Source organism: Bos grunniens, chromosome 9 (genome assembly GCF_055505025.1).
Source record: "Bos grunniens cultivar Pamir isolate PY7600 chromosome 9, Bosgru_T2T1.0, whole genome shotgun sequence".
NCBI classification, from domain to species: domain Eukaryota; kingdom Metazoa; phylum Chordata; class Mammalia; order Artiodactyla; family Bovidae; genus Bos; species Bos grunniens.
The window spans coordinates 16,032,303-16,051,442 of NC_141173.1; positions in this window are offsets into that span (position 1 = coordinate 16,032,303).

The window sequence follows — 19,140 nt, forward strand, 5'->3', positions numbered from 1 at the left end:
TCAAAATCACTAAAAATGTTGACCCCTTTCCTAAGACAATTTTATCAGTTTAAAGGTATCCTTTCTTTTGACTTGGAAACTAAATTTGGACCAAGGAGGCATGTAACGGCATAGATTTAATATTTTAAGTACTACATACTTGCAGCAAGAGGCTTATATGCTGGAGAACCCTAATGTCTGTCTGGGAAAGGCTGCCACTTTTCACAAGGGGTGTGTGTATCCTTCTTTTTAAAGAAATGACACTGACCTTCAATGCTAGCTGATCGTACACCTCAACCTATTAGAAAATGTCTCAGCTGTTCCCATGCCATCCACCTCACTAACAGCATTCATCTTCTTTCCCTTATTTATTTAGTGCTATTCACATATAAAATTTATTTAGTATTTTTACTGCATTAATTTAGTACACATAAATACATTATTTAGTACATATATTTAGTACTAATTCATTTAGTACTACTTATGACATTATGTAGTACTATTTACTACATATAAAATTTATTTAGTACTATCCACATAAAAAAGCAGAGACATTAGTTTGCCAGCAAAGGTCCCTATAGTCAAAGCTATGGTTTTTCCAGTAGTCATGTATGGATGTGAGATTCTGACCATAAAGAAGACTGGACACTGAAGAATTGATGCTTTTGAACTGTGGTCTTGGAAAAGACTCTTGGGAGTCCCTCGGACTGCAAGGAGATCAAACCAGTCAATCCTAAAGGAAATCGATCCTAACTATTCATTGGAAGGACTAATGCTAAAGCTGAAGCTCTAATACTTTGGCCACCTGATGCGAAAAGCTGACTCATTAGAAAAGACCCTGATGCTGGGAAAGTTTGAAGGCAGGAGGAGAAGGGGATGACAGAGGATGAGATGGTTGGATGGCTTCACCAACTCAATGGACAGGAGTTTGAGCAAGCTCTGGGAGATGGTGAAGGACAGGGAAACCTGGCTTGCTGCAGTCCATGGGGTTGCAAAGAGTCAGACAGGACTGAGTAACTGAACAACAACAATGTATAAAATTTCGTTTGTTCAGATTCTTAGTACATCTGGGTCTGGGCCAACCTTGATTTTTTTAAAAAGACTTCTATTAAGATGAAAGCATGCTTATCAACTATACTACAATGGAAAAAAAAAGATGAAAGCATTCTTAAAAGAAATTAGCTTCCAAAACGCTAATGGATCTTTCAGAGATAATCTATCCACAGGCTTCTAATAGGAAATGGAAGTGTGCCACAGGGCTATGAGACCGTTTAGAACCACTAGGAGAACTTTGTGAAACATTACAAAGGGGTGGGCTGTGGGGAGATCATTGTTCGAAAAATGCCCACATGCCACACATAGGCCACATGCAATGGCCCCCAATTCCCTAAAGAGAACTTGGGGAATGTATATTTCATACCTCCTGGGAGTTCACTTTACCAATTTCCCCAGTCCAAAAGGAAGCAGAGAAGCAAGTTAGCCAAAGTCAAGAAAAACAGGGGCAATAACCCACTTTGCCTTTATCGTCTAGATACTTCCATTATGAGAGAGAGAGTTATTTCTTTCTTCCTTAACCATCTAAACAATCACAAGTTTTAGTGGGGTCTTTTTCCTTTTCTTATGAAAACCTAGTCCCCACTGCTGTTTTCTTTAACCTTTGGACTAGCTGTTCATTGTCCGCTGTTAGCTATTTTTAAAACGTGGTGAGATGCAACAATATAGAGAGTATTTCATATAATTAGATACTGTTGCTACCTTCAAATCATGTTCTTTAATTACGGTAACTTGTGTGCTGGTTTGACTTGGAACTTCATCAGTCTCTCTCTCATTCTCTTTCACACAGACAGACAGGCTCACACACACACAAACACACACACTCTCTCTCTCTATAAAGTGAATCTATTTTGAAGCCTTCCCTCCCACCCCCTGGGAATGATTATTCAGACAAAAGCATTTCCTTCATTATCCACAGAGGAAGTAGTGCCATTAGGAACTATTAGAGATTTGTGTTTTGTATACAGTCAACAAGGAACTGATTTTTCAGCCCATATTCTTTTTTTTTTTTTCCATATTCTTAATGTATTACCATTCAGCTGCATTTTTTCCCAGTCTTAAGTGTGAGCATTCTGAGAAGCTCTGATAAACTTACAACTAAAGCTGAATTTTCCAACTTCAAGAATGAATTATGATGAAACTTCTTGGTAAGAAGATAGATTAATGTTATCAGTGAGAAAAAAAGCAGATGAAACAAATAAAGGATTTGGCACATTATGCCTACAACCATTTCTAAAACCAAAATTTACCACATGGTTCATTTTAAGAGGCACAGTGATTTTTAAGTTAAAATTCTGTTATGCAGTGAAGAGAAAAATAGACCTTGACTTGGAAACAATGTTCAGGGCAACTGGGGGTTGGGGAGTGCAGCTCACAAGGGGAGTTTCCAAACATGGTCTGTACCACATATTAGCTGGTTTAAGACTGAAATATAAGCTCCCAGGAAGCACAGAATGTTTCCTGTTTGTTCCTTACTGAATACTCAAACACCTAGAGTCGTGTGTTCAATAAGTAAGGATGATTGAAAGAGCAAGCGAACATACAAAAGATTAAAGAAAAAATGGAGAAAACTTTAGAGCATATTATCTATAAACTTACAGAAAATGCATTCTGGGCTCTTTGGACAGAGTGTCATTATTAGCTGCATGTTCAAAGTTGTAAAAAGAAAGACTTATAATATTTTTAAATTTCAAGGAAAAGTAATAGAATTCAAGATAGTAATAAAAATGCCCATGCAGAGTTCTAAGCCCGCCTAGCATATACAAACCTACTTAAATCTATTAATAACCCAGTGAGGTGGGTATTATTATTACCCCTCCTTTTACAGATAAGAAAATTGAGGCATAGAAATATTAAGTAACTTGTCCAAGGTCACAAGTTAGTAAGTAACAAAGACAGGATTTGAACTAGGGAATCTGGTTCCAAAAAGTTGTGGCCTATTCTTAACAGTCACTGAGAGTCAAAACATATAGACTTCTCCACATTGTACCTGAATATATATGCTTCTGAGAAAAAAAAATACACTTAAAATTTCACAGCTTTGAGGCAGATAGAAAAAAGTGGCATAATTTCATGATCAGCATAGTAAAAGAATAGTTTATTGGAACTGAAGTCTTGTTGAATACCAGAAAAGAGAAAATTGGACTGAAAAGAAGATAATTGCTTTGAGGGGGAAAAAAAAGTCTATTTTTAAGCAAAGGATATGAGCTGTTCAGTATTCTCTCTAAAACAAACAATGCGTGATGAATGAGTTCACTGCTCAGTGAAATTCTAAAACTGCATTCTAAAAATATAATTCTGGTCTATGATTTGATAAGCAATTGAAAAATGTTTGTGAGCTATGCATTCATAACCAAAACTTCTCAAAGACAAAAATAATGGGGATGGAGGGAGTACTATACATTAGCTAGTTCTTTGGAGAAGGCAATGGCACCCCACTCCAGTACTGTTGCCTGGAAAATCCCATGGATGGAGGAGCCTGGTAGGCTGCAGTCCATGGGGTCGATAAGAGTCAGACACGACTGAGCGACTTCACTTTCACTTTTCACTTTCATGCATTGGAAAAGGAAATGGCAACCCACTCCAGTGTTCTTGCCTGGAGAATCCCAGGGACGGGGGAGCCTAGTGGGCTGCCATCAATGGGGTCCCACAGAGTCGGACATGACTGAAGTGACTTAGCAGTTCTTTGATATCAAAATGATATTCTGATACATTTGCTATGGTCAGGTTTTACAATTTTCAAATAGTTGCATTTTCTGTTAATCTAGCTATGGTTCTATTTAGATTTTATTAAACTTTATATAGTACTGATACATATATTGCAGTATCTACATTCATAATAGAATAACTACTTTGTCCTACTTACAAATAAAATAGTATCACACCTACATCTATTCATAAAATTATTCAACTAAATTATTTTCCCAATAGCTTCAGAAAAAAAGAGAGGCAAGACTAAGTTCTAAAAGTTACAAGATAATAATATTTTTGCACTGGATGAAGCACAGGCTGGAATCAACATTGCTGGGAGAAATAGCAATAACCTCAGACATTCAGATGACACCATCCTTATGGCAGAAAGTGAAGAGGAACTAAAGAGCCTCTGGATGAAAGGAGAGAGAAGAAGCTGGTTTAAAACTCAATATTCAAAAAACTAAGATCATGGCATCTGGTCCCATCACTTCATGGCAAAAAGATGGGGAAACAATGAAAACAATGACAGACTTTATTTTCTCAGGCTCCAAAATCACTGCAGATGGTTACTGCAGCTGTGAAATTAAAAGATGCTTGCTCCTTGGAAGAAAAGCTATGACCAATCTAGACAGCATATTAAAAAACAGAGACATTACTTTGCCAACAAAGGTCCATCTAGTCAAAACTATGGTTTTTCCAGTAGTCATGTATGGATGTGAGAGTCTGACCATAAAGAAGGCTAAGTGCCAAAGAATTGATGCTTTTGAACTGTGTTGTTGGAGAAGACTCTTGAAAGTCCTTTGGACTGCAAGGAGATCCAACCAGTCCATCCTAAAGGAAATCAGTCCTGAATACTCATTGGAAGGACTGATGCTGAAGCAGAAGCTCCAATACTTTGGCCACCTGATGCGAAGAAGTGACTCATTGGAGAAGACCCTGATGCTGGGAAAGATTGAAGGCAGGAGGAGAAGGGGACAACACAGGATGAAATGGTTGGATGGCATCACCAACTAGCGGACATGAGTTTGAGCAAGCTTCGGGAGCTGGTGACGGACAGGGAAGTCTGGCATGCTGCAGTCCATGGGATCGAAAGAAGTCGGACATGACTGAGCGACTGAACTGAACTGAGCACAGTAAGCAGTTTACATGCATGTATTAGACACTAAAATCCCTACTTCCCTGTTTATGTGCTTGAAAGTAGGTTAGTAGAACTTAACCCTGAGAGTTACGGTAAGACCATGTTCTGCATATGCATACGGTTCACAAGCATCTTATTTTTTGACAGGGTCAGATAGCATTTGCCTGAGTGTGTTTCCTTCTTCCTTTCCTATTCTAGAGTCATCCCCCACTGTTGCTCGATACTCTAAATCTCAGTTGTAATGAATAAATTTTAACAAAACTTTCAATGGAATGAGATATTTCCTCTCCAAGAAATAGACACAGAATAGGAAAACCAGTGATTGGGGGCAACGAAGCCATGCAAAATAATGCGCTTTTCTCCATAAAGCTTATGGGTTTGTATAGATACACACTTTGTAGATAATTATAGTTAACTGGAAAAAAAAAAAAAAAATGAAAGCACGGTAGTTAAGACCTCTGACTCTGGAGTCAGGCAAAGCTAGTTTGAAATAAGACTGCACTGCTTTATTACCTGTGTGAACTTAGCAAATTATTTTATTTTACACAAGCCTCCTTTTCCCATTCTGTAAGATTAATAAAAGAAGTTAAGACTGTTCATAATAAGCAAACACTAGAAACTCCCCAAATGCTTTCTACAATGGAATGGTTACACTGTGGCACAATTGGACAACAGCATTCTATACAGTAATGAGGATGAACATATAAAAATACAGATAAATCACTCGAGCAAAATGTTAAATGAATCTTAGTGTCTGAGTGCTCTCCATAAGATCTAGGCCTAGAAAGGGAAGACATTTGTCTGCCTGACCCTCTCAATGGCTACTTGAAAACGATTAAGAGCCAGGAAAGCTGCTAAGGACTCACCTAAGACTATGGCTATATTGGAACTCTGTAGGACAGTGAAAGGTAAGACCCCACATGTTTTGTCAAGTATTTGAGCAGGTTTTTCAATGCAACTCTTTATTACCTGTCTAAATGGAAGAGCAATTGTTACTGCCTTTACCTCTTCAAAGGAAAAGATAAGCTCTCATGGTCTGCCTCCTGAAACATCTTCCAAAACTGCAGGTCTGCTCATGCCACTCAGCTACTCACATGTCTCTAGGTGTCCTCATCCTGAACCACACTGCCTACAAAACAAAAAGCCTCCGCCTGAAAAAAAAAAAAAGAAAGAAGCCAGACCCCAAACAGTAAGTGCCCTGTGTGAGTCCATACATACCAAGTTCAAAGACAGGCAGAACTAGTCTCTGGGGCTGGAACGTGAGATAATAGTTACCCTTGGGTGGTGGGGACACAGCTGGAAATGGACAGGGGGCCTTCTGTGGTACTGCTGATGTTCTAGATGTACCAATGCATTCAATTTGCAAAAATATTAAGCTGTACACATATGATTTATGTATTTTTTGTCTGAATATTGCTGCTGCTGCTGCTGCTAAGTCGCTTCAGTCGTGTCCGACTCTGTGCGACCCCATAGATGGCAGCCCACCAGGCTCCCCCATCCCTGGGGTTCTCCAGGCAAGAACACTGGAGTGGGTTGCCATTTAGTAAAAAAATTTTTAATTAAAAATAATTTTAACTATATAATTCCTAAGAGTTCATATCTTCTGAAATATTTACAGATAAAATAAAATGATATCTGGAATTTCCTGCAAAACAATGTAGTGTGAGGGGAGGAAAAGAAGTGGGGAGAGGCTAATGAAACAAGGCTGGCCATAATCTGACAGTTATTGAACTGTGCAATGGGTATTCATCACAGCATTCTCTCTACTCTCACACTTAAGTTTCCTATAATAAAATGTCTTCAAAATGGTGCTTACTGTCAGACACATAAGTAGATATTCAATAAATGCTAGTTATTCTTTTCATTATTAATATTAATGTGACTGTCATCTTAAAATATCTCTATGAACTGAACTCTTTGGATCCAAGTGAGTCTTTACTTGGAAAACACATGGAATTCCCCTGATGTCATGAGCTAACTAAGAAGACAACTGGATTAATATTAAAGACACACTATTAGGGACTGAGATCAAAAGTTGAAAGAGAAGAGAGCAAGGAAAGTAAAAAAAGTCCTGCCTGAGGCAAATTAGTCCTTAAACCACGGGGGAAACAGGCTTCATTCTTGCTTTCATCAACATATGGATTTGCCTATCTGATAATGAAAGGGGAAACTGTCAAGAAAGTAAGATGTCTAGGCTTTGAAAGCTGTAGGCCAGTAGACGTGCTTACTAGCAGGAAATGTTGTTCCAGGGGTGGAAGACTCAGGGTGAACAATGCTCAGAAATACTTAAAATTGATTATCCATTTATAGCTGAGCAGGCCCTCATGTGCATAGTATTTGCATTCTTTACCCCTTGCATCTGAAAATGTGGTAATAATTCATCTGGGAGAGCTGGAACAAATAATCAGGGATAGGAAAGTGTTTTGAAATGATAAAATAACTAAAACTTGTACTTCAAAGCTTTCCTTTTAGACACCTACCTTGATGACTATGAGGTAAGTCAGCCATATGATGAAATGATGAAGAAAGTTCTTTAAATGCCTACTATCAAATACATATAAAAATCGGAATGTACAGAATATAGAAATCAAAATCATTCGTTAGAGTGAGATCATAAAAAAGAAAATGAACATCCTAAAGCAATTGTTTTTTAAGGCAAACTTAACTCTGTACCTTAATTATACATTCCTTGGTTATCCCTCAGTCACGTCTGACTCTTTGCAGCTCCATAGGCTATTCAGTCCATAGAATTCTCCAGGTCAGAATACTGGAGTGAGAAGCCTTTCCCTTCTCCAGGGGATCTTCCCAACCCAGGGATCAAACCCAGGTCTCCCACATCACAGGCGGATTCTTCACCAGCTGAGCCACAGGAAAGTCCAAGAATACTGGAATGCGTAGCATTTCCCTTCTCCAGGGGATCTTCCAACCCAGGAATCGAACCAAGGTCTCCTGCTTTGCAGGCAGATTCTTTACCAACTGAACGATCAGGAAAGCCCAATTATAAATTCCTTGTAGAATTTTTAGCCATAAAAATAACATTGCAGAAGAATATTATTTAATGAATCAGAAATAAATTCCCCCAAATTTAAGTGAAAACAGCAGAAAATAAAATAGTATTAATGAATTATTGTATTATCACATGGCAGTAGATATATTGAAAATAGATATGATACAGATATAAATATTCCATCCCACACCATGACATGTATTTCTACAGAAATACATACAGATATATGTATATATGTGTATGTATATCTGTAATACATAAATGACCATAATTATAATCATCTTTTCCTGTGTTTTCTAATTTTTTAATTGGTGTTTTATTTTCACAGTAAAAAAATAAGATTACTTAAAATCATTTTTCATTGGTGATTTTCCAGGATTTTGCTGAGGTGGGACTTGAAGACCTGTGTTTGGTATGACTTGCCTTTCTTGTTACTATTCAGGATTTCAATAAACCAGCCCTAGGATAACGTAAGGATTGAACAAAAGAACGCAGCTGACTTTTGTCTGGTGTGGGTCTGGTATTCATTAATTGAGTTCCTCTCAATATTTACTCACAAATAAGGAAAAGAAAAAGGTCATATTTTCATGATTCTTCAAAATGAACTACAGTTGCTTTGCATGCTTTTTCTACTTTATTATCCTTACAAATGTCTTCATTCTTCATACCGTTACATCATTGCATTTGCTTCTCTAACTTTCTCCCATGACATTTTCCCTCTGAGCCATAGATTGTGTCTGGGCTCTGCCTGGACATTCTGCATGGTGCCGGGAGGAAATATTTTCAGTTTTGGGGCTTACCTGAGGAAAGGTTCCAGCCATTGTGCTGCCATAGACTGAGGGCGACTGGGGACAGAGAAACACTTTTTGCTCTCCCCCAGCAATATCTGGAATATGACATCAGTATCTGAATATGTCTCATGGTAGACAGAGCCCTGGGAAAAAGGACAATTTGCTCTGACTTCAACTAGTGAATGATGTTTTTTAAATGACTTCATCCCTCTAAGCCTGTCTCTTCCATGGGCAAGTGGAGATAATGGAATTTCATCTGCACACCACCCCCCCCATCCCTCGGTACCCTCCACCCCTGTGCCGGTCATGTCACACGAGCTGACGGTGAGCCAGTGCCCTAAGAGTGCGCATGGAGCGTGAGCGGGAACAGGGGCTCACCGCCGTCTATTTCCACTACCTAAAACCATTTTCATTGCCTGAAATCAGTTTTGTTAACTAAAATGTGTTCCTTGTTAGAAACATAAACATCTTCTTTACAAAACATAATTTACTGCCTAGGCTTTTCTGCAACTTTCTAAACTGTTGAAAACACCATAAACCATGTAAAATTAGGAAAGCAGGAATGTTTTTCAAAACTACTGATTAAATTAGTTGTAGCCTTGCTTAAGGGGAGAAAAAAAAAAAAGTTACCGTTTCCAGGCCAAATTTTGCTCCTTTATGCCAACAAATAGTATTCTAATCCTCTGTGTGTGCTTAGAAATCCTGCCATCTGTAAAGCAGGTGCATTCGAATGTAAATTTGACTGACAGCCTTTGTCAGAAAATGAATGCATGCGTTATGGAAGCGGTGGACCTAAGCCACACACCCCATCTCTGCAGCTCCAGATGTTTTCAGATTGTAAACAACTAGAGGGAATGAGAGGACAGGCTTTGAGGAGGGAGCTGACGGTGAGTGGTGACAGACGCATAGCTCATCTCAGTGCCAGTTCAGACCTGCAGGCAAGAAGGCTGGTCCAAACGAGGCCAGCCACCTCAAGAACACATGACCTCTCTATTTGCCTTTGTGGACTTCGATCACAATTTGCTATAGAACTTATGTAATAATCAAATGGGGAGCATTTCCTCTGTGTGAGGCATTTCCTCTCTGTGATGGTTTTCGGTTGAGAGTCTTTCCGTCCTCCCCCCACACCCTCCGACAGGACATTTGGCAACATCTGGAGACATTTTTGGTTGTCACAACTGAGGAATGTTACTGGCATCCAGTGGGCAGAGGCCAGGGATGCTGCTAAATATCCTACAATGCACAGGACAGCTGCCCAGAGCAAAGAATTATCCAGCCAGAGTGTCAACAGTACCAGGGTTGAAAAACCCAGCAAGCAGTAGAGGATTAAAGACAAGGATACAGAAGGAACTGCCTTCAAGAGCTTAGAGTCTGGCAGTGAAGATGAGGCAGATATACAACAAAATAAGCAAAGCAAGAAGGGTTATAAAAACTAGACAGACGAAAGATTACTTCAAACTTCAGGAGTCAGAGGAAACTTTGAAAAAATAAAACTGTAAATATCCATCTTAACATTCCGATAATAACTAAACATAAAAGAGTTACTTATTTTTATAATTCTGTTTTCTATAATAAGTTAACCACCAAATACTTAGAGAAAATATGCCCTCTGTCCCTGAAACTGAGCTTCCCTGGTGGCTCAGACGGTTAAAGCATCTGCTTGCAATGCAGGAGACCCGGTTTCGATCCCTGGGTCGGGAAGATCCTCTGGAGAAGGAAATGGCAATCTACTCCAGAACTCTTGCCTGGAAAATTCCAAAGATGAAGGAGACTTGTAGTCCGGGGGTTGCAGAGTTGGACATGACTGAGCAACTTCACTTTATCCCTGAAAGTACATTAAATTCCCTGGAAAAATGAGTAAAACAGAGTCACCATCCTCTGGCACTCAGAGTAGAGTTACATCTCCAAATGCATGTTAACATTATCAAGATTCATTTCTCCAAAGATATCATGAGAGTAAATTATGTACAAACACTGTGTGTAGCACAAAACTTAAGCAGGCAATGTTCCTTCCCTTGTAGAACATATTATCTCTTGTGGGGAAGAGACAGAAATCAAACCAGCAAATGCTGATTTCAGTGTGTGACTTCTATTTCTAAAAATATTAGACTATCCTCCAAAAATCCTGAAAATCTCCTCCAACAAAGCACCTGGAAATGCTAGCTAAAATATCACTAACATTCTTTTTGAAAACCAGCTGAGCATGAAAGGAACCAGGGGAAACCAGTAAGTGCCAAAAACAAAGAGGGAAATGAAAGCAAGAACAGGGAATGTAAACTGACAAAGAGATCCCTGGGGTTTGAGAAGCAGGGTGTATTAGTCTCAAAAACCAAGAGATCTTTTTTACTGAAATAGGATATGAAGCCCCAGATCTCTGAGATTAAGATCTGGAAGTGAGACCCCTGAATAAAGCTAGGATACTTGAACTTCAAAAAAAAAAAAAAAAAACCAGAAAGAAAGAAAATAGGGAAATAGGAAGGAAGCTTATCCATCTTGGCCTGGGCTGGACCAGGGAAAAAAATAGTCTGTGCTGAGAGTTCATTACCATAAGCCAGGTTTAGGTAGGTTTGATGAGCAAATGTACATCACTCAGGTTATCTGAGAAACCCCAATTCAAGATGTCACTGTAAGAAGTTCCAGATTGGTGATCCCCACTAATTATCTGTCCATCCATGCAGTCCGCCCTCCGGGCCAGCTACATACGTCCCTGCAGGGCTCGTCACAGAACATGGTCATCCATCCTTCCTCCTTCCTCTCATCTCTTAATCTCACTGCCCAGGAATGATACCTAGCAAGTACAGCTTCATATAGTCCTTGTCTCAGGTATTGCTTTCCAGGTTGCTGTTCAGTTGCTAAGTCGTGTCTGACTCTTTATGACCTCATGGACTGCAGCATGCCAGGCTTCACTATCTCCTAGAGTTTGCTCAAACTCGAGTCCATGGGTGACTCAAACTCATGAGTTGGTGATGCCATCCAACCATCTCAGCCACTGTTGCCCCCTTCTCCTCCTGCCCTCAATCTTTCACCTTCATCAAAAGGCTCTTTAGTTCCTCTTCACTTTCTGCCATTAGAGTGGTAACATCTGCATATCGGAGGCTATTGATATTTCTCCCAGCAATCTTGATTCCAGCTTGTGATTCATCCAGCCCGGCATTTCTCATGATGTACTCTGTGTAGAATTTAAAGAATTTAAAATAAGCAGGGTGACAATATACAGCCTTGACATACTCCTTTCTCAGTTTTGAACCAGTCCATTGTTCCATGTCGAGTTCTGTTGCTTTTTGATCAGCATACAGGTTTCTCAGGAGGCAGGTAAGGGAGTCTGGTATTCCCATCTCTTAAAAAATTTTCCACAGTTTGTTGTGATCCAAATAGTCAAAGGCTTTAGCGTAGTCAGTGAAGCAGAAGTAGATGTTTTTCTGGAATTCCAGGTAACCTGAGCTAAATTGAGGACTCTTGTAAGAGAAAGCTTATTTGAGGAACTGCTGTTTTAACCTGAGACCTGGAGGGTAAGAAGGCCATGCGGACTATAGCAGAGAGGAGTAATCCATGTCCAAAGGCTCTCATGTGGAAGAAAGCACAGAACCTTCAAGAAACATAAACAAGGCCACAGCAGGACAGAACATAGGACAGAGGAGTCTGGAAAGCTACATTGAGTCCAGTCATGTAGAACAGAGGTCTCGGGCCTGGATCTGGTTCACAGATGTGTGTGTGTGTGTGTGTCTGTGTGTCTGTGCGTGCGTGTGTGTTTATTAGCTGCCAGAAGTTGAAAATGAGATATTGCATAATAATTTCTGAATTTGCCAAAAATTTGAAAGATTTGCCAGCAGTGGGCCTGTATTCTTACATGGCAACCATCAGCTGGACGCATCCCGCAAGGTGATGGTTGTCTCAAGACAAGGCCTGTGACCTCAAGTTTACCGTTGTCCCAACCTAGCCTTTTTCATTCTTTTGTGTTGCTAATGTGGCCTCCATGGGAGGTTGAGTTTGTAGCTCCTAATTTAGAGCTTTATAGGTTATGGGTTTAAAAAAAAAAAAAAAAGTTAGATTTTATTCTAAGACAAGGATAGTCCTTGAAGTATTTTAAGCAAGAGAATGATGTGTTCTGATGTATATACACTCCATTCACTGTAAGGGGTGGGGGGGAAGACTGGAGAGGACCAAAAACGGAAAAGAGGATACAAATGTGAAGACTATTGCAAGAATCTGGGTGAAGGATCACAGTGGCTTGAAATAGAGAGGTAGCGAAAGAAATGAATATGAGAAAATGGTTTAAAGGGTGTTTTGAAAGCAGAAAATGTAGTATTTGTTGATATATTAGATGCTGAAGATGAAAGAATCAAAAATAACTCGTATTCGGAACTCCCTGGCAGTCCAGCAGGTAGGACTCAGCACTTTCACTGCAGGGCCTGGGTTCAGTCCCTGGTTGGGAACTGAGGTCCTGCAAGCCGTGAGGTGTGACCAAACCAAAAAAAAAAAAAAAAAGATTTGCAGTATGGCATCTGGTCCCATCACTTCATGGGAAATAGATGGGGAAACAGTGGAAAGAGTGTCAGACTTTATTTTGGGGGGCTCCAAAATCACTGCAGATGGTGACTGCAGCCATGAAATTAAAAGACGCTTACTCCTTGGAAGAAAAGTTATGAACAACCTTGATAGCATATTGAAAAGCAGAGACATTACTTTGGCAACAAAGGTCCGTCTAGTCAAGGCTATGGTTTTTCCGGTGGTCATGTATGGATGTGAGAGTTGGACTGTGAAGAAAGCTGAGTGCCGAAGAATTGATGCTTTTGAACTGTGGTGTTGGAGAAGACTCTTGAGAGTCCCTTGGACTGCAAGGAGATCCAACCAGTCCATCCTGAAGGAGATCAGTCCTGGGATTTCTTTGGAAGGAATGATGCTAAAGCTGAAACTCCAGTACTTTGGCCACCTGATGCGAAGAGTTGACTCATTGGAAAAGACTCTGATGCTGGGAGGGATTGGGGGCAGGAGGAGAAGGGGACGACAGAGGATGAGACGGTTGGATGGCATCACTGACTTGATGGACATGAGTTTGAGTGAACCCCGGTAGTTGGTGATGGACAGGCAGGCCTGGCATGCTGCGATTCATGGGGTCCCAAAGAGTCGAACACGACTGAACTGACTGACCTGAACTGAACACTTTGAGCTGGAGTCATCCTTGATGTGGTCTCTTAGCTGACTATAAATGTGGCAGCATTCCCTGGCTGACAGAGCTCGAGCTCAGCTCCCAGCAGGGCTGTAGGCAGCCCACGTGAGGGCATTTCCTACATCCAACCATCTGGCCCCATAGCCCACCTCCTGCTCTTCTTAGAACCTCCTACATCTCAGTGGGCTCCACAGTGAGGCTGATGATAAAATTTATCAGCTGCATTGAGACACTCATGAGAGCGACAGAAAGGTATATTATAATTACAGGGGAACACCTGGGGTAAACTAGGACAGTCTCAAACTGGGACATAGGGCAAGCTCACCAGTTCTCAAAGTAGCCACTTTGCCTGTTCCCTTTCAGAATTTCAAGAGCTCCTTGAACTTATTTATGCAACAACGGATGGGGGAGGGGTCTTTGGAAGAGCTAAACTTTGAGCATCCCACTAGGGATATTGCACAGCCAAGTTCAGTCTGTCAGGGCTGAGTCCCATGTTAGCTCAAAAGGCAATCGCCTTCAGATCATAATGGGAATAGCCTCCCACACAGCTATTTAACACAGCCCCTCCTCTTCCAGGAAAGCTCCAGGAAGGACATGACTCAGATGCCACATATGTGTGTATGCTAAGTTGCTTCAGTCGTGTCCGACTCTTTGCGACCCCATGGACTGTAGCCTGCCAGGCTCCCCTGTCCATGGGATTCTCCAGGCAAGAACACTGGAGTGGGTTGCCATGCCCTCCTCCCGGGGCTCTTTAGTCTCCTGCATTGGCTGGTGGGTTCTTTACCACCAGCATCGCCTGGGAAGCCTGGCTCGGATACCACAGGTGAAGCTATCTCCTCTTCACTGTGGGAAAGCTCTGTGACCCAGGTTCCCCAGATTTTCTTTCTAGTCAGTTAAATCACAGCTAAAGAAGCTGGGAAAAACCCTCAACTTCAAAAAGCCTTGCAGTCAACCCTACTGTCTTACTAAAGAAGCCCAGTGCCAGCATCTCCTCCTGGAACTCTAGATCTCATAACCCAGCTTTAGAAGACTTTGAATGGAAAACAATTTCTGGAAAGGGGTGGAAATGAAATGCATTGGCTTAACACTTGCAAAATAAAATAACTATCATACAGAAGGTGTTCATTCTCAGCCATGTTCTGTGAGAAAGTACTTAATGCTTCAAAATTAAGATTCTTTACATAGACTTGATAAGCCAAATAAACAGATGCCTCTGTCAGATACTCTGTCAAGATTCAGCTGATCCTCAGAGGTCAAGGTTCAGCTGATTTTAGAACTAAGATCCTGTTCTAAATACTCTGTGGTTCTCTGATCTTATCTTTGACAAGCCAAAAAGTAAATTTTTTAAAGAATTGAAATACAGTTGATTTACAACGTTGTACTAATTCATGCTGTACAGAAAAATGACTCAGTTATACACATATATATCTTTTTTAATATTCTTTTCCATTATGGTTTATCCCTGGAGATTGAATACAGTTCCCTGTGCTATACAGATTCGCAGACACAGAGAGCAGACTCATGGCTGCCAAGTGAGAAGGGGCAAAGGAGAGGGACTGACTGGGAGTTTGGGGTTAGTAGATGCAAACTATTGCATTTGGAGTGGACAAACAACAAAAAGTATTTTATATCAGGTTTGCACTTAGGGCTTTGTTTACTCATTTAAGTACCTCAAACCTAAACCGCAAGTTTTAATGTTTTAGAGTGGCATTAAATGGTTTTCCAAAATTGAGCGGGGATTATTAAAAGGTCCCCAAATCTTGTGATGTTTCACATTTTAATGGGTTCTAGTGCCAGGTGGTGGCAACCATTGCATTTCATGTATATCGTTATTTTAGTTGACTTTGGATAACCCTGAGTAAAGAAAAGTTCTCTCTACCAATGTGCAAGTTTCCAAACATAAGCAGAGAAGTACAGAAATGCTGAGTAATCAGAGTTACGGAAGGACCAAATAAGAAGAGGCCAGGTGGAGTTTGTCTGGAAAGGTTTTATAATGCCTCTGTGATTAACAAACCTAAGGAAAACATCTGAAGCTTCTTTGAAATGCTAAGAATGAACTATTGGGGAACAACTGTGCTTCAAAGAGTAGCAAAGTATGTGAGGCCATATCTCATGGGGTAGGGGGAAGGAATTCTATACCCTCAATAAATTATTTAGAAAGGAGTAGAAGGTTGAGTTGGACAAATTTAGAAGAGCTTCTATTAATTCATCAACTCAAACTATTCCCTCCAAAGCCTAAATCCCTGGATTCCCAAAGGAAGTTCCTGGGACTTTGTGCTGCACACTGGATAGTCTCAGAAATGCATTTCCGGATCAGATGGGACTTAAAGAAAGGAAACTGTATGGAAACCTAGATAGTTCTGTAAAATATCTTTAGATGCTTCATATGTATGAAAAGGGGCTTAAGAAATGAAGTAAAGGAGGAAACATTCTGCTTTATAAATTATAATAACATTATCAACACACATTCATTGAGTATCAACAAGGAGCAAGACTTGATCCTAGAAACAAAAAGTTGTAAGTTTGTCCCTCTTGTCAAGATATTTCATCTCACTGATGTGACAGATAGAGAATTAGAAGGCACACAATTGTCATAAAGTCAACACAACAGAATTAGGACAAAGGATCGTAAATATTCTTCTCTAATGCAAGAGCTTGGGAGGAAGACAAACTTTTTGAAAGGTTTGGTTAGAGTCAAAGATGCAGACAGATAATCATTAGACAAAGAGTACACCACACACATAACAAAGACTAGCCATTTCTCAAATCTTCTTGATTATGAGGACAGAAATTATGCAGGTGATTGAAATACACCTACGAGAGTCTCAAGTTTTATAGTCAAATTTCAAAAATCTCACACTCTCTTACATCATGCATCCATCTCCCCAAATCACAGGGCCTAACTGGAGTTTCACCAATCACTTGACTAAAAATTATTTTCTAATCACAAGGTGGTACTATCTGCAAGCTGGTGTCACTGGGAGAAAGAGCCTGGCCACCATTAAAAAGGCAAGAAGGGGGGGTTTCTCACTGGTCCATGTTTGTGGCGACCTACAATCGATAACTTAAGAAGCCCCCTCTGGCAGTCCCCTACATCTCTCTGCTTCTAAGCTAATTCATTGACTGTTTGCCTCTCTTCCTCCCACTGAATAAACTCTACTTCTTTGATTGAAAAGAAGAGTGAAAGGGACATGAATGAAAATCATCACAGGGAGTCCTACAATTCCATATATAATAAATTATAAGAATAAGTACAGGCCCCCTCCTCTCCTCCCTGAGCTCCCAACAGCTCCACCCAAAGGCCAAGGGGCAAAAATCTGCTTTTCCACAGTCACCCTAATGCAACCTCCCCTCCCACCCCCACACTCCATTTTCCTGCTTCCTCCATCACCAATGGAGCACCAAGCAAGCAGTAAATGGAATAGCCTTGCCACGTGTCACATATGCACCAGACAGCTGTGTGTGATTGGACGGTGAAAGATCGTCTCCCCCATTGCTGCTCTAGGAACCTATTGAGACCTGACGCTGGGATTTCCATCAGGCTGACCATACAGCCATCTGCTCAGGTCACTACAGAAGAGCAGTAGACCCCTGGGAGAGTGGACCATCCCCCCTCAAGGAACAGGCAGCCTGAGCCAGCACCCACCATCTGGGTAGCTTCAGTTCAGTCCCTCAGTCATATCCGACTCTTTACAACCCCATGAAGTGCAGCATGCCAGGCCTCCCTGTCCATCACCAACTCCTGGAGTTTACTCAAACTCATGTCCATCGAGTCGGTGATGCCATCCAACCATCTCATCTTCTGTGGTCCCCTTCTCCTCCCACCTTCAATCTTTCCCACCATCGGGATCTTTTCCAATGAGTCAGTTCTTCGCATCAGGTGGCCAAAGTATTGGAGTATCAGTTTCAGCATCAGTCCTAAATATTCGGGACTGATTTCCTTTAGGATGGACTGGTTAGATCTCCTTGCAGTCCAAGGGACTCTCAAGAGTCTTCTCCAACACCACAGTTCAAAAGTATCAATTCTTCGGCACTCAGCTTTCTTTGTAGTCTAACTCTCACATCCATACATGACTACTGGAGAAACCATAGCTTTGACTAGATGGACTTTTGTTGGCAAAGTAATGTCTCTGCTTTTGAATATGCTGTCTAGGTTGGTCATAACTTTCCTTCCAAGGAGTAAGCGTCTTTTAATTTCATGGCTGCAGTCACCATCTCAAGTGATTTCAGGGCCCAAAAAATAAAGTCAGCCACTGTTCCCACAGTTTCCTAATCTCTTTGCCATGAAGTGATGGGACTGAATGCCATGATCTTAGTTTTCTGAATGTGGAGCTATAAACCAACTTTTTCACTCTCCCCTTTCACTTTCATCAAGAGGCTCTTTAGTTCTTCTCTATGTAGCTTAGAGCCCCCCAAAGCAGCATTTTCTTAAAATATAGCTCCAGATTGTATGCCATTGCTTATGATCTGAGAACAGAATCCCTTGTGTGATATATCAGCAGACTGGTGACTTTCAGGCATTTTACTTTCTAGAATTTATTAAATGTTCTTATTCTTATAATTTATTATGTATAGAATTGTAGAACTCCCTGTGGCGACTTTCATTCATTTCCCTTTCACTCTCCTTTCCAATCAATGAAGCAGTAGAGTTTATTCAGTAGGGGGAAGAAGAGAGGCAAGCAATCAATTAATTAGCTAAGTCTCCATTCAAATATACGCTATTGAAAAAAATCATTCCCAGGTGATACTAGTGGTAAAGAACCTGCCTGCCAATGCAGGAGACATAAGAGACGCAAGTTCGATCCCTGGTTCAGGAAGATCCCCTGGCGGAAGAAAGGGCAACCCACTCAGTATTCTTGCCTGGAGAATCCCATGGGCAAAGGAGCCTGGAAGGCTACAATCCTTAGGGTGCAAAGAGTCAGACACAACTGAAGCAACTTAGCACGCACGTTGAAAAACCAAGACACTGACGTCTACGAATGTACAAAAATATGAGTGAGAGCAGAAAAAGTGCTGGATAAGTACGTGGTTGCGTGAAGAAGATGTGGTGAAGAGAAGAGAGGTGGTGACATCCAAGCCTTTGTCAATAGCACGTAAATAGCTCTGTGACTCAACTTCAGTGAAAGACACCAGATAGGTGGACAGGTTCATATCCTGTCCTCTCTCTGTGGTTAATGAGATTTACAAGAAGCTCAATCAAGCCTAAAATAGATGCTGTACTACCAAGATGTGGCAGACAGTGCTGCTTGGACACTGAGCCTCCTTCTCCCCTTTCCCATAGTAACTGACCTGTCGCTGGACACTGATCACC